At 42.4% G+C, this 25,282-nt stretch overlaps 1 protein-coding gene across 6 annotated transcripts in view; it reads left to right on the forward strand.

Annotated features, from left to right (window-relative positions):
* The window catches only part of SULF1 (sulfatase 1), a 178,788-nt gene that overhangs the window by 16,113 nt on the left and 137,393 nt on the right, over window positions 1–25,282 (forward strand). For 4 of the 6 annotated variants that reach the window (XM_043601166.1, XM_043601167.1, XM_043601168.1 and 1 more), the window contains exon 2: window positions 18,260–18,355. The gene's annotated coding sequence lies outside the window, so the exon portion shown is untranslated. Of the gene's footprint in view, window positions 1–8,123; window positions 8,906–18,259; window positions 18,356–25,282 lie in introns of those variants that run through there. The other 2 variants (XM_043601171.1, XM_043601169.1) reach the window with 2 other exon arrangements.

The following is a 25,282-nucleotide window of genomic DNA, read 5'->3' on the forward strand; positions in this document are numbered from 1 at the left end:
TAAGTGACAGAATTCTTTCCAAGAACATAGTTTGTATGGAAAAGCAAATGTATGAAAAAGCAGGTACCACATCTCATTCACATCAGCAGCAGCCCCCAACACACATTACGCATTGAATAAATGTTTGTTAAATGAATGAATGATGTTTGGAGTTCTCTAAAAAGCTTTTAAGATGTCATGATCTAAATAGTTAAAACACAAGACCTAAAAATTAAATTGGTTCAATTCACCAAACATGGCTTCACAGCGAAGCACACCTTTCACAGCCAGAAAAAAAGAAATAATAACAGAAAACAAATTTCGCTTTTTTAAAAAGCCTTCCCCTAGAAAGTTGAAGTGCTTTGTCGATAATCTGACAGATACGGCTTTTGACCGTCTGGATAACCTCTTGGATTACCATCTCTTGTCTATATGACAAAAAGAGATGCCCAGTCTCACGACTAATTGGACTTTATGAGTTTTTCTCTTTGCTATAACCAGCTGGGGAAAAAAGAGGTGAACCCAGCTGGCTTTCTAAGGTGCCCTGAAAGGTGCCCATTGAGCAGTGACACAAGAAGAAACCAGGAGGAGAAAAGAGGAGTTCAAGACAGGTGGTGGGACATACGACACACATTTTCCCCTCTCTTCTTCCAACCCATGCTTTGAGCCATCCCTTTTGTGATTTCTTCCCACTCCAAAGGTTTTGGTAATACTCATCTGTATACATTATTCCTCAAATAAGAACGGTTAGCTGAGCTGAGAAGACCACATTCACCTTCCTCCTTCCTCTATTAGTAATACGACCCCTGTCCTGGCCCTGCACCCTAGCACAGCACACGGACACCTTAAGTGCACAACTTAACCTTACTGCAGTGTAAGGAAATTTCAGGGTAAAAACTGCATTCGAGGAAGTCAGTCACATATCAGGTCTCAGGTTATTTAACTTGGCATGAGTTTAAAGCATAAAGCAATTCCTTTCGGGAACTGCCCATTATCACTCCCTTTGCTGTCCATCATCCTTGCCTCAGGCTCTGGCTCTTAGCCTCTCGTTCTTCTTACTAATGCACCTGCCAGCCCCAGACATGGGTACTTGCAGATTCTGCAGAACGAGACTTTTTCCTGTCTCGGTCTCCGGACATCGTCTAACCAGCATCTCCCAAAGAGTGCAAACTCTGCACTAGCTGTGTCCAGGGCTCTGTCTCACAAAGCTCTTGCTTTTTCTTCCATTTTCTCAGCCCAATCTGCACCCCTGCGCTTTGCCCCAGCTCCTCTCTCTGGCATATATGTTTTTTGCATACGCAATTTATTCCTCCGCCTGTTCACAAAAAGACTGGAGGGGATAATCTGAATTTGGCACATGCTGAATTTCTTGGATGATGTTCCCTCTGTTCATATTTTCTATGTCTCTCTAACCCACTGTTTTCTAGCAAAAGCTTTCTTAGGATTTCTAACATAAACCCGAACTCCCTGAGTTTACCTAATCCCCTGAATAACTGTTTGTCCCCCAGGCTGAAGTCACAACAATAACATTCGTGTTATTATTAATGATTATCAAGCACTGCCTTTTTTGAGAGAACCTTATTATTTTCCTTTACATAATTAAATATTCATATTTAAACACGGAAACTTAAGCAACTGTTTATAGGGTCACCCTTTCACTAATGCTTACTGAAAGAAGGAATATATTTTTTACTCGCCCAGGGCAAATAATACTGAACTCATGCTTAGGACACAAACTCCCTAAAAGACTGTTAGAAAAGGGAGGAGGAGAGCCTGGGTGGCTCAGTTGCTTACGCATCCGACTCTTGGTTTCAGCTCCAGTCATGATCTCTTGGTTCACGGGTTTGAGCCCTGCATTGGGCTCTGTGCCAACAGCGTGGAGCCTGCTTGGGATTCTCTCTTTCTCCCTCTCTCTCTCTCTCTGCCCCTCCCCCTCTCATGCTCACTCTCGTTCTCTCCCAAAATAAACTTTTAAAAAAAGAAAAAAAAAGAAAAAGGAGGAGAAACTGAACGATAACCGAGTACTTAGCACATGACAGACGCTGCTATTCACATTCAGACTTTGTTATTCCTATATTAGTGATTCTAGTTGTAAGCAAAGAGCTAGATGAAAATATTACACACCTGTAGAGCTAGGAATTGGACCCAAGTCTCCAAAAATCAATTCTGTCTCTCAAAAGAAAGTTCCATATAAATGCTAAACAGTAAAACCGGGTCATTAATTACGTGAAAGCAGTTTACATTTTTCTGCAATTTACGCCTTTTTTCTTCCCCCAGACTAATTCAATCTCAAATGCTGGTAAAGTGCTTCTTCCCGCAACTTACTAGTTTTTTTTGTTTTTTTTGGTAAAAAGCTAGATGAAGTTTCACTGTGAAGCTGGCGAGGAAGAGAAGACCGAGCTTCCAATAAAAACTTGCTAACTGGTGCGGCACACTGTGCGTATCAAAGTGGAACAAGTCCTACAGAATACAGACTGGTCTGCACACTGTTTGCTATGGGCTGGCCGAAGTGCTCATCTCTTAGCCTCATCCCCTGGGCTCACCCCCAAGCCAGCCTTGACAGGGTGGAAACAACCCCCCAGGAAAGCACGACTGCTGATTTGGAATCTAGGGCACCACAACACACACACGCCGCTCGGTGTTTTCTGTAAGGCATTATTGCCGTTCCTAATAAGCAAGACACATACACGCTTACTTAATGTGTTTTCCTTTGATTTACATGTCCTGGCTCCTTAAATCATTTCCAGAAGTCCTGAGGAAATGTGACATAAATGTGTTATCTTTTCCTCCAACAGAATGTCAGATCACTTCTTGAAAGATCCTTTCCAAATGCTTTAGTTCAAACCGGTTTTAACAAACTTGAATATATACACCATAATTAGGAAGCCAACTTATTCAGTTAATTTGCATCAGTCTAAATAATTTTTCCTGACAGATGACTTCCGTTCTAAGTACCAAGTACTTTTTAATCCTAGTCAGGTTATTGCTAAGGATAAATGATTTCACATTTCTCATAAAGATGCCAGTCATTAAGAATATTAACGCAAATTCCTTCCCCTTGAATAGAAATGAGCTGTTATGTTAGCAATGTTGCTGCGTCAGCTTTTCTATTGTCAAATACAACAAATGATGAGAAAATCAATTTACTCTTTAGAATTAGTCAAGTGAGGAATCCTTTGAAGTGGGGGTGCTGGGTTTTGCCTGGGTTCTATAATCACATAAAAGCGGGTACTGTATATATGTTGGTAAAATGTTGTGAAATTTAATGAGGACTATTTGCCGCCGTAGACCTTCCAGACAGAATCTATCTCTGAAAAAGAACTCCCCGCTCCTAAAATAGAGGTTTGATGAGCAGCAGATGTGGGTTAAATGAACCCTTGTTCAACTGAACCGAGAATATATTCTGATCTGTACGAGGCACAGGCCAGAAAAGGGGGCGTGATGATATAGCACAGCCTCAGCGTTGAGGTTGGCTGTGGAGTTCGAATATATTTATTTACTCCATAAAGTGTCTCTTGTAAGGCAGAATGCAAATGAGCTCTTCGTTAATACATCCTAATAGTCAGAGGATGCCATACATGACGCTCAGGGAACAATTTACAGTTTTACTTTGTAGTCAAAGACTGTGTGGAGGAAAGAAAGTCAATGGGTAGCCATAACCTTTCCAGTGATCTATGCCCTGGCAATGATTTGCAAGTTCCACAATTTTTGTTTCTCCACCCATAAAGGGAAGATTAGATCGTTGCTCAAGAATGACAAGCATTTAATATTTGGAAATGACTGTGAAATAATGAAGTGCCTGGATTCTATAGAAATGCCGAGGAGAAAAGAAGATTAATTTCAAACCAAAATCTAGTACAAACACGACCTTCCTATTGTAAATCTCATGAATAGGAAAAGAAATTACATCTAAAGCTTTGTTTCTAGGGCTCAGAATTTGGAAATATATTAATATTGGAATGTTTCAAATGGAGGGAAAAAAAGAGCTGTTTATTATAATCTCTTCGGCTGTGGAGATGGGAAAAATTCTTTCTGCTACATTTTACAGAAAGAATGCAGTTAGTAGAGATTTAAATGACAGGAATGGAAGGGTCATCCTTTTTATTCTTTTGCCTTCAGGCAGGGCTAAAGTTAAGTCCTCTCAGGAAAGAGAACAATGCTGTTACTCCCAAAAATCTCCAGGTGAGAACGATAAAAATTAAAAAGAGCAGACAGGAAAGCTCTGGGGCCTGGAAATTAATAAAGGTCAGTTCTGGCTGACATAATTTCAGTTAAAACTCATTTCTATTTGCAAATAGCCTGACACTTAGCAAAACTCCAAAGGATGTGATATTTGGCATTAGTTCTCTGCAAAATTCCATTTAGTATCAGTATTCATGTCTGGTCATTGTTTTGTTCACCTCCTCTTCACCCCGTGGGTAAGAGGTTCTAGAATGACCAGACGCAGGACGTCCGACACTGCACATGTGGGAACAACAGCGGTTTGTCAATCACATAGGCCACCAGCCCAGGGGAGGCGGACGCTACACGCCTGTAGAGCCACACAGAGGTTGCATTCGGGAACACAGTGAAACAGAAAAGGCTAGGGCGGGGGTGTGGGGGGGGGTGTGGTAGGCTTTGTAGTAACAAGAGGATGAAGTGTACCTTGATTCCAGGGCGGGATACAGTTGGCTTGTTTCAAGGATCGTGTGGTCTGGCAGGGAAGTGAGACTTACTAGGCTGGGGACCAGGTGGAGTGCAGCTGGGGCAGCTGTAGAGGAGCTGGCCAGGTGGGGAGCCTTTCCGCCTGCCGAGGGAAGGGAGGAGCTCACTTTCCCTTGCTATATTTGGCCCCTCCAAGAAAAATGTCTTTGCCACACACACCGTGTCTCTTGTAAAAAGAGTTGCTTTTTTTTTATTTTTATTTTTTTATGTTTGTTTGTTTATTTATTTATTTATTTATTTATTTAGAGAGAGCTCACGTGTACATGCGCATAAGCCGGGGACTGGCAGAGAGAGAGGGAGAGAGAGAATCCCAAGCAGGCTCAGCGTCCTCAGCACAGAACCCGACGTGGGGCTCGAACCCACGAACTGTGAGATCGTGACCCGAGCCAAAACCAAGAGTCAGACACTTAACCAACTGAGCGACCCAGGCGCCTCGAAAGAGTTGCTTTTGCCTAGATTAATAAACAGGGAGATGTAAACAGTTTTCTAGTGAGTGCTCTCAAGCCAAGCCTATATAATTAACAAGATGATTCATGCAAAAGCGTCCTTTGCCACTCACTTTGATTTGAATGAGAAGGGGAAGGGGGTCCTAAACCATCCAGACAAATTACATATTTAATTCCTCACTTGATTTTAATTTGTCACGAGGTGAATATAGACTGACTTGAGACTTACAGCCAATGGCCAAAAACAGTCTAGCTTGCTGAAGCCAAGGTGTTTTTCTGCCTTCCATTTTTCATGAAGAATTCTGTTAGGAAAGACAGTCAGGTCAGATGATCTCTCACTTTCCCTGCTGTTTAACAAGCGAAGAGATAAAGGGTACAGGGAGGCCAGTGGTTTCAGAAAGGGCTTGGACATCTGAAGTTAATGCTGGGCCTATTATAAAATTTGGGGCAAGACATTTAATCTCTCTGGACTTTTTCATGAGGAAGTTAAACTATATCAAGAAGGTTGGTTTTGTTTTTTGGTTTTTTTTTAGTTTATTTATTTATTTTCGAGACACAGCCCAAGTGGGGGAGGGTCAGAGAGAGGGACAGAGGATCCCAAACAGGCTCCATGCTGCCTGCACAGAATTCAAATTGGGGCTTGAACCCACAAAATTCCGAGATCATGACCTGAGCTGAAAGCAAGAGTCAGATGTTTTCTTCTTTTTTTCATTTTTTTAATGTTTATTTATTTTTAAAAAAGAGAGAGCACGAGTGGGGGAGGTGGTGCAGAGAGAGAGGGAGACACAGAATTCATAGTAGGCTCCAGGCTCTGAGCTGGAGCACAGAGCCCAACGCAGGGCTCGAACTTGTGAACTGCAAGATCATGACCTGAGCTGAAGTCAAAAGCTTAACTGACTGGGCCACCCAGGTGCCCCCAGGAGTCAGATGTTTAACCGACTGAGCCACCTAGGAGCCCCTAGATCAAGAGTTTTAAAATAACTTTTTAGTAGCAAAACCCTTATTTCAAACAAAACTTAAAGTCACTCTATAAAACAGATAGAAATGAAGCTTCTTTGTTTGAATCCAATGACTGGGGCCAAGCCCAACTTACCTGGCCTCCCAACACACGTCCTCTTTCCCAGTTCTTCCCCAAAGATTCCTAAAGCACTTCCTGGAGAGCCTCGAGTTCCTTAGAATCCGGTTTGAAAACCAGCGGATGAGACACTGCCTAAGGTTCCTCCCAGCTTTCAGCAGAATGGAAAAAGTGTAGGCTGGGTAGACAGATAGATGTGGGTTCAAATCCTCGTTCTGCCACTTCCTGACCTGAGTTACCAGTTTCTCCATCTGCAAAGTGAAGATAAAAATAGTTCTGTTTTAGGACAACTGCTGCATTAAGAATGCATGTGAAGCATCTAGCCAGTGTCTGGAACCTAGTAGGGTCTCGCAAATGGGAGCTAGAATAAACATCATGGCTCTGATTGAGGAAATATCCTATACTTGAACGGCTAAATTGCCACGAGACTTCTGTCATTCCTAAAGCCAAAACCTCAAGAACTTGAGGCAAACATTTCCCTTTAGAACCTGAATTGGTTTTCATTGTTCCCAATTAGTGGAGGCGGGAAAATTCTTCTAACTGACTGAACATTTTGTGTGCACTGGAGAGCATGTACTGTGTAGATACACCCCAAGTCTCTTAAAGGACGCCGTGGTCGATCCAACCACCACAGATGGAATTTAAAGCACGTTGCCTTCACCAGAGAATATCAGGGGGGATGTCATTAAGAACACTTTAATGCTAAGCCACAAGAAATTCAGTACCTGACAGCTCACGGTCTATATTTCACCCTGTATCATAAAACGATTCACCAGGGAGCTGTTGTTCGTTTGTGCAATTGCTGTTGTGATAGCCTGCGGTTCTTTCAATAGCGGAGGAGTCCCCCCCCCCCCCCCCCCCCCGTAAAATGCATCCCAGAAGTCTGATTTCTGAAAATCTCACCTTTGGGGAATTTTCCTGGCATTCTATTAAGTAAGCTCCACTTTATAGGTTTTCTAAATGTAGTAGCAGAGGCTCAGTGGATGCCGGCCATTCTGTTACCCTCGCGAACTTACACCTGAGGGGAGGCTGGCTCTGGTAAAGTCTGGATGCCCCTTTCCGTGTTTTGTAAAGCTTTCCTTTAAAAAACAAACAAACAAACAAACAAAAAAGGTTATCCACAAACCCCTCTAAGCCTAATGCCCAGGTCCACCATCAATATTTCGCCACCACGTGGCTGCGTTCACCTGAGCCCACGGACGTTACACAGGGCCCCTTCGGCTCCCAGACTGATGGCCCAGGTGAGATCAGGTCGGCTGTCGGCTAAATTCAGGAAACATTCATTAAGCGCCTGCTTGACACAGGCCCCGGTCCCCTAGGCCATCCTGGGGAACCACATAAGTCTCGGAGCCTAGAGGGAGGCAGATGGCCGCTGAATTACAGCAGAGAGGCAGAGCCGGCAGACAAAAGAGGAGAAATTTGGGAAGGATTCTGTGGGGAAGTTGGGATTTAACTAAGCTTTGAAGGAAAGGGGAGTGCAGACATTCCAGGCTGAGGAGGAGGATGTGAGTAAGGCTAGGAAGCGAAGGAACTGAAAGGCCATCTTTAGAGCATGATTCATATTCTAATGTGCTGGGGTAGGTGAGGCCAAGCGAGGGCTGGGAGGTTGGTCAGGAGCGCGGAGACAAATAAACCGGGAGTTCTGAATACCAGGATGAGAAAGTTCCTTAGGAGTTGGGGAGATGGGGAGCAGGGCCGGGAACAGGGCAGGACAAAAAGAATCTTAAAAAAAATAGGAGGTAGCAAGTTGGGGAGGGAGAGTCAGCAAGGAAGATTGATGCTCAGAGTGAATCAGAACTTTCTCAGACCCAAGCTCCAGGGAGGCGGGAAAGAACCCTCTGGCTCGGTCTATTGCTCCCACAGAGGGAAAAAAAAAAGGAGAGAGAGAAAGAGAGAAAGAAACACGAGACCCACAGAGATTGCAACTGGGGGACTAAAGTTCAGCCCCGGAGCAGGGAGCTCCCTGCAAGCCTTCGCCGGGAAAACAAGAGAGGGCGTAGAGAAGCAGCAGCAAACACCTGGTCTGAGTCTCAGAAACATGAGTGTTTGCTCAGCACTTGGTCTCTGGAACGCCCGCCTTTGCAAACACCACATCTTCCCCGTCCACTGCGTCCCGCCACAGGCGGCTACCGTGCGGGCGCCCGGGGCGGGGAGCCGGAACCGCCCGCCCTCCGAGGAGCCTGCCCCCGTCGCCGGCCGGCCAGCTGCAGCTCACTGTTTGTTTGCCGACGTTTGCATACAACACTGAGTTGCCTTTTTTTCCTTCCCAGTCGGTTCGGCGGTGTCCCGAGATTCACCCCCAGAGTAACTTCTGCCTCTGCTCCTCCTCTTCTTGGAACTGCCTTTTGTTTGTCTGGCAGCCTTGGTTCTATGGGGGTGTGTGATGATAATAATACGCGGGCTTATATAACCCTCTTCATCTTGCAAGCACTTCGCAGACAGTCCCTAATGAATCTTCGGGCGGCTGTAGCGGCAAAGAGGAAACCCCAAGCCCGGGCGCGGAGGCCAGAGGGGAGGGCGGCGCGGGTCAGAGGCCGGGCCTCCCTGGCTCCCCGCGCCTCGGAGGTCAGGGGAGATAAGGAACAATGACTCTCGCCCTCGGGAGGAGGAAGGAAGTCCCGCTGCCACCTTATCTCTCCTCCTCTGCACGCTCTCAGTTCCCAGAGCTTGTTCTCTAGAGAAGATTTTGAAGGCGGCTTTTGTAAGTATGATGCTCTGCTTTTTCTTTAGAAAGGAAGGAAACTTTCCTCGCTGTTCTGGTCCACCTCATATTATCTATTCCTCAGGAGTCAGTTTCCCTCGCTCAGCTCGGGTTCTTGGGTGATGGAAAGTGTGCTTCTGGCCAAGGTCCTCCACCCAGTAGGGTCCCTCCCAAAGACCATGGGAGGGGAAAGAAGTTTGGGTTGATAATGCACTGAACGAAAGAGCACCCCGGCCAGGTGCTGAAATTGGCCACTTTCACCACCTCCTGGTCATGTGTGGCCGTCTCACACACATCTCGTCACCCTAGAGAGGAATCCTGGTTCTTCGCCTGCCTTGGTAGGCAACCAGAAAGGATGGAGGGACTTTAATCTTCAGGTTCTCTGCTTGCAGTGCTCACGATTTCAGACAAATGGAATCGTTGGAAGTTTCTTTTCACACTCTGAAATAAATCCCGTCTCTCGGTGTAGGCTTGAAAACTTGCACGGGCTTGTATAAACTCTACAAAAGCACTGTAACTGTAGTGGACATGTGAATTGTTAAGTTTTTCACCGCATAGCTGAAAGGTCTTAATATTAAAGGAACATGGACACTAACTTCTCAGGCCCTGGCAAACCCCAAAGCTCTGTTATTAAACGGTTCTCGTAAAGAATGCTGAATTCACAGAGTATTTTACTCAGGGATGATGCTCACTGCTTTGAGAAACTGTCTTTCAACAAAAAGTGAACTTAAAACCCTGGAACAACACGAAGAAAGATACAATTTCTGAACACAAACTAGAACTTAAAGAAAGTTCTATTTTGGGGACTTGTGCAATTTGCATTTACAGAACCATGATTACAACTTGGCTTAAGTATGGCATATAGAAAATTACTGTCTTTACTCAGGTAAGAAAACCGAGACTTAGAAATTGGCAATCATGTAGAAAAACAAGGCCTCTCACTTTTAGTGCCAGAAGTGCTATCTATGATGTGTCCGCTGAGCTTGATTTTCTTTATCTTTAGATACACAGATGCAAAAACCACATATAATGAGTATGTATAAATGCGCGTGTTTGTGTGTATGTTTATACACATACATATGTGAGAGTTCAGGACAATTAAATATATATTTAAACATATATACTCTTACATTTGTTGTATCTATCTAGTGCTCAGAATTTTACATGATAGCATAACATCCAAAATGGGCCAGGCGGAAAGATTTCATATCAGATTTCAGAATGCCATAGAGCTATTTATTCAGCAAACATAGGATACATTATAAAATTATGTCTATTTTTAAAGAATCTTTTTAAATGACATTTCCACTTAGAATTCTCTGTGGCTTCCAAGAAATTCTAAGGCATAATTAAAGTTGAAAATGAGACTGGATTCTAGTTGCTTTTACCCCTAAATTTAAAAGTGATCTGTGAACACTAAATTCTATCTGCTAGCTAATGTAATTACAAGGACCGGCCACATAATCTCAACGTTAGCTTCAAAGGCATACTCAGTCATAGTAGAAAGAGTACAAACCACGATGGGGTCCAGATTTGAGACTTGCTTTTGCCATTACCTGAATATGACCAGCGGCAAGATCTTTAAGATTTTTAGCCTCAGGTTTCACATCTATAAAATAAGTTCAATACTACCTTCCCCAAAGGCAGGATTGTTGAAAGGACTAAAAGGAAATAATATATGTGAAACACCCAGCACAGTGTCTGAAAATAGCAGTGTTTCAGTCAATTTTAGGGCTTTTTAAAACAATTTTTTTAATGTTTATTTTTGAGAGAGAGAGACAGAGACAGAATGTGAGAGGGGGAGGGGCGGAGACAGAGGGAGACAGAACCTGAAGCAGGCTCCAGAGTCTGAGCCGTCAGCACAGAGCCCGACACAGGGCTCAAACTCACGGACTGTGGGATCATGACCTGAGCCGAGGTCGGACACTTAACCAACTGAGCCACCCAGGCACTCCTTAGGGTTTTTCCATGTACTTTATTATGTTTGATTCAGTTCATTCATTTATTGAGCATCTACTATGCATTGCGTGCTATGCTAAGCACTAGTGATACAAAGGTGAGTAAGATTAATATCCTGCCCTGGGAGAATTGATAGCCTGAGGAGACAGTTTGAAACGACTGATAATTTTCTTAACAGTGCGATACCTTAAAAATAGAAGTGTGTTTCAGGTGAAGTGACAGAAGTGAAGCTAGAACGATTATTTCTGCCTGGTGTCAGTCAAAGGAAGTTTCGCAGTGACACGGTGAGTGTGTGAGTTTTAAAGGATCAGCAAGAGGTGTGTCAGGACTTCGTAGAAGAGAAGAGCATTGGGAGAGAAGGTGTGAGAAAGCATGGGGTGAGGGGCTGATTTCAGTTAATGCCAGAGTGTTGCCTCTAGGAGGGGCTGGGGATTTAGTCAGGGGCCCAATCATGAGTATCCCGGTGCCTCATGCCGAAGTGCTTGGACCTAGTACTGTAGTAAAACTCAAACTCATGCATGGACCAGCTCACGATCTGCAAAAAATCTGTTTTATAGGTTCAGATCGATATACAAAAAACTTGGGCTGAAATGCAAACCAACTGCACCAGTAAGATATCGTTTGGTTTAATAGACTATTGCATTTGTTTGTACCGAACCCATCCCAGTGACGGAAGCATTATAGCACAAGCTTCTTAACTCACCAACCCTAGCACTTTCAGGATCACTCTTGAACCAGTGGGAGTTAAGGGAGGACTTTGCATGGGGCTGAGGAGGCAGCAAGTAGATAGGATTTTTTTGTTTCAGGAAGGTTTTACATACAGGAGTTAGTATCCAGTATGGAGTGGGGGTTGAGCAAAGGCCCAGGGGGCTGGCAATACTATAAACTAGAAGACCAGTTGATAGATTGTTTTAGGGGAGCACCTGGGTGGCTCTGTTGGTTAAGCGTCCGACTCTTGGTTTTGGCTCAGGTCACCATCTCACGGTTCATGGGATCAAGCCTTCCGTTGGGTTCTGCACTGACCACACGGAGCCTGCTTGGGATTCTCGCTTTCTCCCTCCTCCTCTGGCCCTCCCCCGCTCATATGCTCTCCCTCTCTCTGGAAATAAATAAATAAACGTAAAAAAAAAAAGGACATCTATTGAAAAAAACAAAAAGGCTATTGTAGTTTTCCGTGAGAAATGCTGAGGTCCTGAGCTGTGTAGGTGGACAATAGGGTGCAGATTCCAGAACTACTTAGAAGGTACGACATTCTCAGCTTGGGGGCTGAATGAGGGAGTGAAAGAAAAAGGAAAGGTCTGTGTTAGTTTTGGGCTCACCCGGGTAGCTACGATGGAATACCATAAAACCAGAGGAGGCACAAGTTTGTAACAAAATTGAGTTAGTTTGGAGGGGTGGTGGGGGAGGGGAGATGTTGAATTGAGGTGTCAGCGAGAGGGTAGACTCCAACATTGAGTAAAAATCAAAAGTAGTTCTTAAAAAAGTGTAAAAGTTGCCAGATTTGGGGTGGTGGCTTTTGAGGAGAGACAAAGTTTAAGCCCTCCCTCTGCTTGGTGCCCCCAAGAAATGTCAATATCTAGATTCACTGGGCTCTGCCCTTTCATCTGGCAACCGTGCTGTTGAGTGGATTGTTTTTCCATTAACGTTTCAACAGGAAGGCCATGTCTAGGGCAGTCTTGCCAATAGCCATGCATACCCTTAAAAAGACTAATCTGTACTTCCTCTGAGCCATCAGGAATGAGCAGAGACTCAGAAAAAAAGATCTGGGCTAGTAGAATACTTGCCGAGAAAGAACACATATTCCTAAAGAATATTTGATCATGAAGAAGAAGCCCTTCCACAGCAGACTTTTCCACTGTCCTTGAATTAGGGGATACGCTCAGACACTAGAGAAAAGGAGGTAGTTTCTAAGACTAAGGCAAAGTTGGTGATTATCTACTTTGCCGTTACTCAGCCTACAACCATTTCCTTCTTCGGTGTGACAAGGGAAGTTCTTCCTATATGCTTGAATGATACGTAACTGGAGAGAACGGGTGGATGACATTTGCGAATTTTTCAAAGATGACAACTGGAAGAATTTTAACATTTAGAATGAATAGAAAACAATCTGATTAACAGGAAGCTGTGACATTTTAAATCTTTGAGGTCTGATTACTTGATTACCTTCGTTTTCTTATACCTTTCACCCTTTCCACACTCAGCACTTAATCTTCTATGGCAAAGCCTCGCTCGGATTTCCCGCATTTCAGAGTGCCTTCCGCACCTGAACGCTTCAGAGCAAACACCACTTATTATGAAACGGGCTTAGCCCCAGACTTCACGACTAGTCTCACAAAGTCATATAATATTTCCGTCTGGTAGGTAAACTGTATCAACATATTTAAAAACAGATTTTAAGAAGCTATTTCCACTTCTGAATGTAAAGAGGTTTATCACTCATCAGAAAGATATATTTGGTTTTAAGCTGAATCCCATCTGGCCTCTGATGGTTCACTTCAAAATCCCCCAAACTTCAGAAATTATTTTGGGCTCTTAAAATGACGAAAAGTTTCTATTTTTACCAAACAGCTTCCGACATTAAAAAAAAAAAAGAAAAGAAAAAGAAGAATTCCAAAAAGGAACCGTTACTATCTCCATTATTCAAAATAATCACCCTCTATATATTTTAGCATAAGATGAACTTGCATCCTGCAAAAGTTTATTATTTAAAGAAGGAGCTAGATACATTTGGGGGAATCCCCATTAGCACAAGAGGAAGCTTGAAGAATGTAGTGAGCTTCCATATATGGTGCCGACCATCCCACACGTAGGCTACTCAAGCCATTTAAAGTCTTGGCTTCGTAAGCAAGTGCTCCACTCTCCACAGTCGTTTTGGGTCTGCTGACATGATGATTTACTCCAGGCGGGGTGCCACCAGAGCCACTGCGCTGTCCTGAGCAGTGTTTGAAGAGTGGATAGGCTGCAGCTGTGCAGTCCCCCAGACACCTGAGTGCGGAATATCGCCGGATTCTGCTTCAGTTCGGAAAGCTGGAAGTTCCCCAACTCTCTCTTGGGTTTGGCTTCCTGTTCACATGTTTTCGGTCCCATGTCATTGTGCATGAAGTAATAGTCCCACATGCGAGCACCAGCCACAATGGCAGGATTTGTGTGGTTCAGTGCAAGGTTTCTAATGAGGACAGTTTGGACCTTCCAACAGCTCCTTAGGGAAAGCAGTTTGGAACTGTTATTACTTTCCAAGGCACAGCAAGCAGAGACGGAATGCACTTCTGCAACAAGACTGAAAGCAGCTTCCAGAAGAAATGGAAGGACAACTACCCGAGAAATCTAAGCGTTTACCGTCCACGTCTGTCTAAATGTATATGTGTGTGCGGCGTAGATAAATGCCTCCAATTCACAGTTTAAAAACATCAGTTACTGTTTCAGCATTTCACTATGAACGCTGCTAGTGTTCTCCACCGAGGACTGTTATTTTAATGACATTGCTCTACACCAAAATCTGATGAGTTTACGAAGTTTGAGAGCCAGGAAATGCAGCTCAGTTTCTGAACAACTGAAAAAAGCCAAGAGTGAAGTTCAATCATCTACTTGCTTTATAGCATGGATTCCTAAGTGCTAAGTACAACGCTAATGCGGAGAGAAAAGCCAAACCAAACTTTTAAAGTACAGTCCTTAAACTATCCAACTCAACTTCCCATTATATTATCAGCAGGTGAAATTCTGGCACACACCCACATTGAGTTGTGGATGTTAATGTCAAATTAATGGGCACGGGTGCCAGCATTTCCTAGAATTTTAGAGCAGAAAGGGATTTTGGATGTCTCCCAATCTTATCTGTATATTTTATGAACAGAGAAACTGAGATTCACACGAGCACACGCTCCCTCTCTCTCTCTCTTTCTCCCCCCCCCCCCATGTCTTTGCGTAACACACATCTGAGTCTTGTGCTGAGCCGTTGCTTACAGAAAATATCATAAGTCTGGCTTGAGAAAGAGAAAGGGCAAAATGGTCTAGAGGTAGGCCAAAGATCCCCTGCTTCATTCAAGTTTGTGTGGCCTAGGTTCAGTGCCGTGTGGACCGGAAATGTATCCTTGCTTCAGGAACCATCCAAGGTCTTAGATTAGATATTTTTGACCAAAACTTAAATAAACTCCAAAACAAACCCGGGATCAATATGTGACTCAGGTTCTGGTGATAAAGTGATGCTCTGGAGTGCCTGGGTGGCTCAGTTGGTTAAGCGTCCGACTTCTGTCAGGTCATAATCTCGTGGTCCATCACTTCGAGCCCCACTTCGGGTTGTGTGCTGTCAGCTTAGAGCCTGGAGCCGGCTTCGGAGGATTCTGTGTTTTCCTCTCTCTGTGCCCCTTCCCTGCTCAAGCTCTGTCTCTGTCTCTCTGTCTCTCTGTCTCTCTGTCTCTCTCTCTCTCTCAAAAATAAATAAACATTGAAAAAAAAGTGATAAATAAGTGAATAAAGTGATGCTCAATCAGTGCCCGGTACTTACCAGGGGGCATGTATGATTAGAGTATGAGATGTATATAAAATCCCAGGTATAACTCTCATGCTTAGCAATCTTAAAACCTGGTTGGAGAGATGAGACCTTCACCCGTGTAGGCAGCAGCAACAACAGTGGGGCTGTATAACTAAATGTTACATTTGTGGCACAAATTTCTAAGTGTTGGAGGGCTGACGACAGAAATGAAAATGGACCTTGTCAGGAAATGTCAGGACTTCAGCTGATCCCAGACGGGTGCTTAGAATTTGAATATGTGGAGGGAATAACTGTGGCTTTTTCTAGGTAAGAAATGGCAGAAATGAAAGTATAAAGAGAGTCTCATGGGGGACCCTGAGGAAGCCAGGCTGGTGGGAACTCTCCTATAGCGTTTCCCTACCTGACTGATGGATCACATCGTCTTGTCTTGCAATGTATTGTCTTACACTGCTATCTACTAAAATGTGACTGAAATATAAACCCTAAAAAAAACCTGGGCGTAACTCACTTGAATGATATTTACATAGCTTTGCGTCCACAATAATATCATTATATTTATATCGTTGAAAATCCAAAAGAAATTACAGATTAAATATAAACAAAACCATAAACCAATAACATTCTCTTTAATAATGTTAACTTTATTTGCCAGATGATGCTGTTTTGCTGAAATTAAAGAATAAATTTGTTTCAGCAAAGTGTTCATTAATGAAATTCTAAAAAGAAAAAACATTTTAATAAGAAATTTCTTTATTTTTATTAGTAAGAAATTTCTATTGCACATTGAGTACTATGCCTATTTATAATGAATTGGTACAAGTGCTACGTGTAAATGAAGACAGGATCCAGGCAATACATCTGCTGGGATCAAGGTTATAGAACAGAAAACTGCGATGGCTCAACTGTCTTATCACCTTGCTCTATTCTGGCCAATACAACTTTACACGGCACTGCAGGAGGTATTTGACTCCCATGGGCACATACTTACCAGGCAGATATTTAGGCTGCCTCTGTTCTTTCTGTAATAGCCAGTAGCAATTAAAGTGTTACATTATTCGCCCACAAATTGTCATTTTAATGATGACAAATCAGAGCCTCCATGTATAAAATTTATGAAAAGTCTGATCTCGGTCCACGAAAATATCTTTTGATTGCAAATTACCACTGCAAGAGCTAAAACAACAACAACAAAAATTAACCCCAATTATAATGCTTGCCAATGTTTACTGTGTGCTTATGATGGGTCATGAACTCTTCGAAATTTTTTACATGGATGCTTGCATATAATTCTCACATCAACCCTGTGGGTTAGATACAATGTTAGATCTCCATTTTTCAGAGGATACGGAGGCATAGGGAGATTAACTCACTCAAGATCACCTAGTGAATGCTGTAGGCTGGAATTCAGGCATCTAATTCCAGGGTCTGCTACGCTCAATAGTATATTCAGAACGATTGCAAAAAGGATGTTCTTTGGCCTTAGGCTATGCCAGCGCGACCATCGCAGATACTTATAGCTTCACATTCATGTGTTAACTTTTACTGCTAGAGATCACAGGGTGTCATGCATAATTATAAAAAAAACATTTCTATGTCCTCCAGGGACGTATTTAAAAAGTAGACATCCGTGTGATACTTATAATGGTTTGTAATATTATCAGAGACGTGAGAACAGAGAGAGTAGAAGTCCTACAGCTCACCAGCCCCCAGAACGGGAAGCACAGGGGAGTAGTTCGAGGGCCAGCTGGGTTGGGTGTGCCAGATTACAGAGGGTGGCGTAAGTGGGTGGAGGAGTTGAGCTTCTGTCAGGAATGGAAAGAGACATGATAAGGGTGGCGTGGGAGGAAGGGTCCTGCAGCAACAGGCCAGCTCCAGGGAGTCCCTGCTGCAGGAACCTCACTATAAGAATGAAGCTTCCAGAACAGAGCAAAGGACTAGGTACTGCCCCACATTCAACCTGGATCACTGGGGCCAGTTAAGATCAAGAAGAGATGCCAGGTCTATTATCCTGAGGGAGATCATCTCTACCCATTACCTCTGCAATTCCCCTCTGCATATACCAATAGACAGTTGTTTTTACCAGTGAAGAGGTAAGAAAGCTCCAAATGGAATGTTTTAATATTTATTTACATGGGCAAGAGAAATACCTTTTCAAGGTAAAAGAGTTTTGGGGTTATTAGATCATGTGTGATGTTTTCCTATTCTTTTGTATTTCTTGTATCTTATATTTTCTGATAAGATACACATTATATATCTAATATTTTTCTATATTATAAATCATAGATGTGTACATGTTAAAAATGTGCTCTTCATGGCAGCAAGATTGCATCATCAAATACGTAATGCAGTGTCTCCTCTTATTCAAAGTATCTAAGTTGATTTTAGTTACTTACATTTTTCAACTGTAATAAATGCAGAATAGAAACAAATTTAACCACTTGTTAAATAAGTAGCAAGGTAGCTTACTTTGCTACTCATCAAATAATAGCCTACAGCAACTTTAGATTTTATGACTCAGCACATTTCCCTTTAAAACAGGTCTCATAACCTCAAATTAGATGTCACTCAGCTTTTAAACTTGGAACACCTTCTAAACTTTTGAAAAGATACTCTTCTTTATTAGTCTTAGGAAATCCAGTCAAAGAGTAATATGAAATGAATCTGAGGGAAAGTCTTTCCCTTGATGAAGAGAGAGTCAAATAGAAACTTCTACAAAAGGACTGAATTACTCACCATACTTCAAAGTCTCTTGCAAGTGATTGTAAGAAAATCAGCGTGGATAAAATTTGGAGAATATTATTCCTAATGATGTTCTCTTTTGAAGTTGTGAAAGGGCGCTATCAGAAAGATGAGAGAAGCCACTGATAAAATGCAACTGAAGACACTTTGACTCTTCTCCATCGTAGGTGCTGACTGCCACCCACCACTGTCTGAAGAAGGCGAACTTGGCAGATGACGTGAAGGTTCTCCAGGACAGAGTTAACTGCAGAACATCTTCAAAGGTACTCGTATCAAACATTTATCTCTTAGTTAATTAAACCAAGGTGCTAATTAAACCTGAGCATACCATGTCACTTGAGGAGAGGAAAGTTCCATGGATGGGGAATTGTAAGAAAGAGAGCCTTCCTGTAACATTTTCATCCTTCTTGGCTGAGAGAGCTAAAAGGGACCTTAAATGTGGTAGAGCCATTTCATGAAATTAGGCTTCAGGAATGGCAAAAGAACCATCTGAACAATGAGTATTTGAAGAATCAGGGTGCCTGGATGGCTCAATCAGTAGAGCCTGTGACTCGTGATCTAAGGGTTATTGGGTTTGAGTTCCACATTGGGTGGAAAGAGAAAGAAAGAAAGAAAGAAAGAAAGAAAGAAAGAAAGAAAGAAAGAAAGAAAGAAAGAAAGAAAGGGAAGGAAGGAAGGAAGGAAGGAAGGAAGGAAGGAAGGAAGGAAGGAAGGAAGGAAGAAAGAAAAAAAGAAAGAGAAAAGAGAGAGAGACAGAAGAAGAAGGGAGGAAGGGAGGAAAGAAGGATCATAGAACTTTATTAACATGTCATGAGCTGCTCAGGAAGCTCAGGGGAATCAGTCACAGGGAATGGCAGGCCAGCTACACCCAGCCATCCACAGTCTCAGGAGTGAAAACCACAGATGTCACCTGTCTTGTTCATAGCTTGCCTTCACAGTTTCCTGTCTTGGCCACATACACACTAGTGCCCTGAGTGTTGTGGGGCTGGGAAGAGTTACAGAGACCCATCCAAGCCATGCAACCTTAGCTGCAGAAACATTCTCAGGGGTGTTGATTCATGTGAGTTTACAGCCCCATGTGTCTTTGCTTAAATGTCAACATTGAAATTTGTTTCCTTCTACCCCCAACCAAATTAATGCAATGGAAACTGCTGAGTTCCTGTTGGTTTCAAATTGCAGCTCTTCAAAGTCATTACCCTCTGCTTGCTTTTCATTCTAAGCCTTGTGTTGGCCCAGGTTGGCTTGGATAAAGGCCTCCAATCACCAAAAAGTTTGTGAACCTCACACAAACAAAACAAAATGAAATCTTCAACAGGTCTGGCCTGAATTTCAGGTTTGTCTTTTGAGGATTGATTTATCCACCTCCTCTTTCTAATACTTATGACATTAAGCATTTTGTGTCCTCTACAAATGCCACATTTAGAAGGAAAATATCTAGAAGTGTATGGGAGTGTGGGGTTACTTCCTTGACAGAAAATTATGAACACTGGCAATTTTTTTCCTGTAATTCTCAGTGCTCTGTGTGCAAATGGTCTGGGGTATCACCAGAAATGTAGTGGAAGCTGGTTACCCACAAGCTAAATAAAAAATAAGAGAAAACAAGTCGAAGTTAAATGAAGTCTCCTTCCTTCAAAACTCTGGACAGGAGAGGAAATACTCCCAAACAGAAACTAAAAAAGATTTCTGTTTAGAAATAAATTCAATAAACAGTAGAACTATGACTACTTCAGAGTTCTTCATCTTCTTGAGTCAGTTCTCCATTTAATGGGCAACTTTATCACTTCAAGCATTATATCCTTTTCATTAGTGTATTCTTATTATGAGAAAACACAAATGTGTTTAATATTGCATCAAGTTAGAATTACATGCTCAAATTTGACACACAAGACACTACTTCTTAAAAACCTATAGGCCCCCTGTGAGAGAAGTCTCTGGTCTGTTTTTTTCTCTCTTTGGACTGGAATATTCAAATTCAAAGTCGGACCAGTGGCCAGCTTCAACATCTCCGCCCTTCCTCATCCATCATTTGAGCTGTATTAGATAGGTAACTGAGTCGCTCTTCACCACCACATCTGTATTCACAGGTCCACAGTCTTCCCATCTGGTAAATTTTGTAGAAAAAAAATGAGTCCTTTCTATGTGTGCTCAGACAGTCAGGTTTATAAAATAAGCACCACTTTAATGAGGCTTAGAGCTTCAAAATGCTGCCCTGTGCATTTTTGATTACCTCTCTGCTCATGTCATCTGGATATAAAGTTCTTTCATTTAATATTTTTCCAGCTTTAAGAACTGCTTACCTGCAGTTCAGTGAACTTGGCATCACCTCCAAGATACATAACACAAGAAACAGAACCAGGAGATGTCATAAGCAAAACTCAGAAGCTGCCTAAGCATCCCCTGACTATCCGATTGCCAGAAGATTCTCTCTTGTTCCAAGGAGAGATAGGTTGTATTCACATGCAATAAAACAACAAAAGGACAATTAAATTTCACAGCTTGGGGGAGATTTTGAGGGCTCTTGTCAAAAATGTTCACACCTGTGGAACAGACTGTTATTTTTTTGTGGAGCCTGGTTTTCAGCTTGAAGTCCACCTGCCAAAATCTGAATGGCTTCTATTGTACCTTCTGGTCTCAAAAACTGCACTGTCAGACAAGGCTGGGGGCACACAGATGGGATAACTTAGAACAGCAAATATGTTGTTTATAAGGAAATTAAGACCTTTCCTAGCCCTGTTGATGCCCATTTAGGATGGAAAATTTTATCAAAGCATGTCTTAGTTGTGCCTCCCTGGCACTTTATTATTTTCTATATTACTCTAATAATTTAAGTTATACTCAATGCCTTAATTTAAATTTAAGAGATTTTTTAAATTGTCCATAAATTGTAATAGTAAACTCTATCTTTTCAAGGAATCAACTTCAGATTTAGACCCTAAAAACTGCTAAAATTTTCTTTGGGTGTCTACTGAGCATTTAAAGCTTGCTGTGGAATATAAAGAGCGGAATCTGGGGCTGCTAAGAAGCCAACTGTTTTCATTTGTGACCATTGTCACCCTGAACATTTCTCAGTGCACATCCTAATGGCAATTAAAATAATGTATTTGTTGTAAAACAATACGATAGCGGGACACTAGACTGGCTCAGTTGGTGGAGCATGTGACTTGATCTCAGGGTTTTAAGTTTGAGCTCCACGTTGGGTGTAGAAATTACTTAAAAATAAAACCTGGGGCACTTGGGTGGCTCAGTCAGTTGAGTATCCGACTCTTGATTTCGGCTCGGCTCATGATCCCAGGGTCATGGGATCAAAGCCCATGTCGGGCTCTGTGCCGAGTGTAGAGCCTGCTCGAGATTCTTGATTGCCCCTGGATCATGCATTCTCCCTCTCTTACTAAAAAGAAAATAAAATGATATAAAGTAATTCATAAAAAAAAACACAACATAATAGGGACCCAATATGAAATTTTTTTAGGTAAAACACACACCCACTTAACCCAAGCCCAGGATTTTTTTTTCTAATATGAATATATGCAATGCGGAATCATAGAAAATTGCTGCTATGGACTATATCTGACCCACAAAAGCAGCAATTTCATATGGTCCTAGCTAATATTTTATGTAATTGGAAACATAGAGAATATACAATTTTATTCTGATTCTTTTCACTCTTATATCGAAACAGTCTACAGTTTCTGCATTGTCTTCATAGTTCATAGTCTGAAATTGTGCTCTATTCCATAGATGTGGACACCTGAGTGGATTTTGCTTTTTCCCGATAAGAGATAACAGTCAAAAAAAAATCTAACCCACACCTTCCTCACATAGCCGTTTTATTTAGTTGCCTTCTAATGCCTGTTTTTAAACTAATGTCTTCTCCTGCATCGTCCTTTCAGCCCCTCTGAAACTAAGTACTTTCACATGTGAGTCCTAATACAAATGTAAGCGATAAAGCAAGTGCCAGTATGCGCAGGCATACCAATGTGCACACCTGCATACACATCGTTAAATGGACCTGTGTAGACAGTACATCCTCAAAGCCAAGGAGTTTGTGGTGACAGAAAACACCAAACGTCAATAGGATGGGAAACGTTGTGCCCATCAGGCTGTGTCACCTCTTGCTGGCTTTTCTCTATTTTCATCTGACTGAGACCTATCCCAGCAGACGGTCCTCCCAGTGCACTTTGGCTGCCAAGAGAATAGGGCTTTGTCTACTATGGCGAGGAAACAAACTCCGGGGATATTAACCGACCAGAGGAAAGCCCTTTGCTCTTGCCGTAATGATACATTCAGGCAGGAAGTTAAGAGGAAAATAGCTACTTCTCTGGGGATGAGGAGTGTGGAGCGGGAGGGAGGAGAGCAGTTTAATTATGATGAGGGTGGGGGCGGGGAGATGAGGACAGTCACAAGTGGAGATCAAGAAAAAAAGAATGGGATGATGTCATTCTTTACTGGGACAGTCACTGAAATGAAATCAGGTCACACACAATGGTCTTGTTCTATGCCTGGAACCATGAGTGTTACAAGAGATCACTTTGTGGTAATGCTTGTTAGGAAGGGTCTAAGGGCCCTGCTTACATTAAGATGTCCCCCAAGACATCTTTAAGACGGATCAGAAGGGCAGAATCAGTCCATCCAATGCTGAAATGACCCACGCTAGAGGCACAACATTTGCTTAAGATCAACGAGCCACAGTTTAGGATAGAAAAAGTCTGCATTCTCACAACAGTGAATTTTAAGAAGTAAAATGCAACTCCACAACTTGGTTTCAGGCCAGATGTTTTAAATTGATGTCCTTTTTCATAGGATGGTTTTGAATGGCATTTTGGAGTTAAGATGGAATATATTTGCCAGTATAATGTTGCATTTCCTGAAAAGAAATACTGCTTTGTACTATGTTAGTGCATTTTCAGGACTGATTAACTCTGCTTACATAGGAAGCATTTGATTTGTGTCACTGTTGAATCCCCAGTGCCACTGGTGGCAGATATATTCAAATTTAGGTTCCTTCTCTCAGTGATGTCCTAATTTAACCTCATTCATCTGCTTAGATTTCCTAAGGAGAGCATCACAATTACAAATGAAGGTTAAGTTTTCTAAGAAGTCATCCCTTGAATAATTAGGTGATAAGGTCAAATCCTGTTATTAAGGTTCTGTTGTTACCGCATTATCTAGGGCTCCAAACAAATAGGTCATTGATGGAGACTTTTTTGGGACATTTTTGCCGTGTGAGTGTTTATAAGGGTAGAACTGGAACACTGGAGGCTTTTTACATTCGCATCTGCAGGTTAGAGAATCTACAAAATTCGATGCTCGCTTTTGGCAAACCGCTGATCTTCGGGGATGGTAAGATCCTTCTCTCTCTGGTAGACTATAAAAAATGTAAAAATAAAATTAGATTCCGGTGAGAATTCATACTGGTTTTATGATGTTGCCCTCAAATTACTAGAGAATCTTGTAGTGATATATTTGGGACAAATGTGTTTGAAAGTTGCTGCGGATTATGGCTGTCACAATGCAAGGTGGCACATTTTGAAGGGATCCTTTGGGGGGGGTAGAGTCTAACATGAACTTCAGTGGTTTCTGCTTCCCTTTTTTTTTTTTTCACATTTTTATTTAAATTTTAGTTAGTTCTGCTTCCCTTATTTTTAAATGGAAGATGGTCAGGCTACAGGGCCTTTGCAAGAGTATAATTATTTAAAAATTGGGGTGTCTGGGTGGCTCAGACGGCTAAGCATCTGACTTTGGCTCAGGTCATGATCTCATGGTTTGTCATGGTTCGTGGGTTCGAGCCCCACGTCAGGCTCTTTGCTGACAGCTCAGAGCCTGGAGCCTGCTTCGGGTTCTGTGTCTCCCTCTCTCTGCCCCTCCCCGACTTGTTCTCTCTCTCTCTCTCTCTCTCTCTCTCTCTCTCTCTCTCTCTGAAAAATAAATAAAAACATTAAAAAACTTTTTTTTAATTAAAAGGCATCCATAATATTTCCAAACAAGTGATAGACATCATCAGAAACTCTCAAAATTTCCAGTGTTTGATTTTCTTTTCTGTTTATCTCCTAGTAGCCTTTAAAGAAATCTAAATTCATTAACCATAGCCAGTTGACAATAGCATCTAAAATGCAGGTGTTACTTTAAGCACATCCATTATTTTTTTAAAACTTTTTTTTTTCAACGTTTTTTATTTATTTTTGGGACAGAGAGAGACAGAGCATGAACGGGGGAGGGGCAGAGAGAGAGGGAGACACAGAATCGGAAACAGGCTCCAGGCTCTGAGCCATCAGCCCAGAGCCTGACGCGGGGCTCGAACCCACGGACCGCGAGATCGTGACCTGGCTGAAGTCGGACGCTTAACCGACTGCGTCACCCAGGTGCCCTAAGCACATCCATTATTTACAAAGCAGGTAAAGCAGACATGGCTTCTTACAATGGGGTTCACCATAAATCTTTTTTTAATTTTTTAAAGTTTATTTATTTGAGAGAGAGAAAGGGTCGGGGCAGAGAGAGAGGGAGAGAGAGAGAACCCCAAGCAGGCTTTGCATCATCAGCATGGAGCCTGATGTGGGGCTCAAAGCCACGAACTGTGAGATCATGACCTGAGCTGAAACCAAGAGTCGGGTGTTTAATCGACTGAGCCACCCAGGCGCCCTCCCCCGCTAAAATTAATTTTAAAATTACTTGCTTTTATAGTTTTACCAAAAAATATAAAGAAGATTTGATGCAGTCTCTGATTAAAATGTATTTATTACTTAAAGTAAGAATGCCCCAGCAGATTAAATCTCTTCTACAATATTCATAGGAATCTGGGCTAGCCAGACGGTGATGCTCAGGAATGCACAGTGGCCACAAGAGAGGGACTAGCAGCCTTTCAGAGCCATCAGTTGCCCGTGCTATAAGGGATATGGATATTTTGAATGATGATGATGTTTGCCTGATGATGTTTGCCATCATCCTGCTAGTCACAAAATCCTGCCGTTCGAAGAACGCTGCACTAAGAGTCGGTTCCCATTTTAGGCGTTTTGTTGACTGTGTAGCTTTCTACAAAATTAGAATATACTTGTCCCACTTCCCTTACTAGGCTGTTGTAAATGCAGATGAAGAATGGAAAAGTACATTTGTGGGGAAGCAGATTTAGGGAGTCGTTCCAGCACAACGTAACGCTATTGCTGTGGTATTACAAGGCTGAGGTATGGCACGGCCAT

The sequence above is a fragment of the Prionailurus bengalensis genome, chromosome F2 (genome assembly GCF_016509475.1).
Source record: "Prionailurus bengalensis isolate Pbe53 chromosome F2, Fcat_Pben_1.1_paternal_pri, whole genome shotgun sequence".
In the NCBI taxonomy this organism is placed as follows: Eukaryota; Metazoa; Chordata; class Mammalia; order Carnivora; family Felidae; genus Prionailurus; species Prionailurus bengalensis.